This window comes from Arachis stenosperma, chromosome 3 (genome assembly GCF_014773155.1).
Source record: "Arachis stenosperma cultivar V10309 chromosome 3, arast.V10309.gnm1.PFL2, whole genome shotgun sequence".
NCBI classification, from domain to species: domain Eukaryota; kingdom Viridiplantae; phylum Streptophyta; class Magnoliopsida; order Fabales; family Fabaceae; genus Arachis; species Arachis stenosperma.
Genome location: NC_080379.1, coordinates 62,013,788 through 62,016,107, shown reverse-complemented (window position 1 = coordinate 62,016,107; position 2,320 = coordinate 62,013,788).

Genomic DNA, 2,320 nt, shown 5'->3' with positions numbered 1-2,320 from the left:
CTTTTGAATAAGATATCGGCGGAGCTCCCCTGGTCTATTAGTGTGTGGTGAAGATTTGCGTTTGCCAATATAATAGTGATGACGATGGGATCGTCATGTCCTGATGCGATGCCGGAAGCGTCTTCCTTGGTGAAAGTAATCGCGGGGATGTCGGGTGTTTCCTCCTTTCCTACGACATGATATATGTCTTTGAGGTGTCTTTTGCGAGATAATTTGGAGATTCCTCCCCCGGAAAATCCGCCGTGCATCATGTGGACATGTCTTTCTGGTGTACGAGATGATCACGCGGTTTGTCTAACATCTTCTGCTCTTCTTCTTTTTCTTTGCTCATCATCACGGGTAGCCAGATATCGATCTAGCTTTCCTTCTCTTACTAGCTTTTCTATGACATTTTTTAGATCAAAACACTCATTGGTGGAGTGCCCGCAGATCCGATGGTATTCACAATATTCAGCCCGGTTTCCTCTTCCTTTTTTGCCTTTGAGTGGCCGAGCTGGTGGTATTTTTTTCGTGTTGCAAATATCTCTATATACATCCACAAGGGATACCCGGAGGGGGGTGTAATTGTGGTATTTTTTGATTTTCTCTCCATGTCGATCTTCCTTCTTTCTGGAATCTTTGTCTTTATCCCGGGAGCCGAATCTGGCTTTCGAGGTCTCTCCTAATCGGGAGTTTTCCTCCATGTTGATGTACTTTTCCGCTCGTTCCTGCACCTCGTTCAGAGATGTGGGGTATTTCTTCGATATGGATTGACTAAAGGGCCCTTCTCGCAAGCCATTAATGAGGCCCATAATGGTGGCCTCCGTTGGTAGGTTCTGTATGTCCAAGCATGTCTTGTTGAATCTTTCCATGTAGTTGCGAAGGATTTCCCGTTCTTCTTGTCTGATTCCCAATAGGCTCGGAGCATGTTTAGCCTTGTCTTTTTGGATGGAGAATCTGGCCAGGAATTTCTTGGCCATGTCGTCGAAACTTGAGATGGACCTAGGAGGGAGGTTGTCGAACCATCTAATTGCCGTCTTTGTCAAAGTAGTTGGAAAGGCTTTGCAACGAACTGCATCTGAGGCGTCGGTGAGGTACATTCTGCTTCTAAAATTGCTGAGATGATGGCCGGGATCTGTAGTATTGTCGTATAAGGTCATATCTGGGAGTTTAAAGTCTTTTGGGATTTTAGTATTCATGATCTCCTTAGTGAATGGGTCGTGCTCCTTGCACGAGCTATCTTCGGGAGGGGATCGGCTGGCTTTGGTTTTGATATCGGCTTCAAGTTTTAGGAGTTTGTTCTCCAATTCCCGGCGTCGCCTTATTTCCCTTTGTAGGTCTTTCTCGGCCTCTCGTTGACGTAGGGCTTCTTCTTCAAGTTGTTTTAATCGGTCCTGAAGTGCATCCATGGCTCCCTCGTTTGAGGAGTTCTTCTTCTTGTTAAGTTGGGAAGTATCTTTTGGTGTGGTGTCCGTGTTTTTGTGCGGTGTTCTATCCTCTAGATCTGAAGTGTGGTCGTTGTCATGGTCGTTCGCCATGGTGATGGGATGACTTCCAGGTTCCCCGGCAACGGCGCCAATGTTCCGAGGGTTACCTAAAACTGTAGGTCGATCTCGTATGAGATCTTCTGTGCTGGTCGGAACGGTTGTATCCGATTTGTTGGACTTTTTGGTGGTGCTGATTCCTTCGTCCCCGGAGGATGGGAGGTACCTGTAAGGGACTCCGATACTTAAGTTAGCAAGGGTATTAAGCAGATATTGAGTAGAATCAGAGTATGAGTTATACCTGGGTGCTCCAGTGTATTTATGATGGTGTAGAGAGACCTTCCTTAGATAAGATAAGTTAGTTATCTTATCTTATCTTTATCTTCGAGTGAGGCCATCTTATCTTTAAGGGAACCGTCTTTATCTCTATAGGCTTGGGCTGCCCTTGGATTCGGGTCGTGTTCCTCTGTTTGGACCCTTTATTGGGCTTTCCTGGTAGTTTGGCCGAGCTCTTTGAGAAGAGGTCGGATTGTCCTGACCTGAAGAGGTCGGTCGCTTTGTCGGTAGAACATCCCGGGTCGGACAGCTCGACCCAGGGTATGAACAATTGGTAAATTCAAAATTGGAAGGAAATGAAGAATAAGACTATTAAGACAAAAACCCTAAAATTTGATTTTGAATTATATTTGAAAACTAGACCCCAAAATGAAAGAATAAATAGTAAAAACGGAAATGAAAAAGTGGAAGAGTTCTAAAAATTACCTGAAGTCCTAAGATTGAGGTGTTGTGAAGTTGATGAAATGCAGAACTTATTGCCTGAGGATTGAATGATGAGAAGAAGGGATAAAGATGAATTG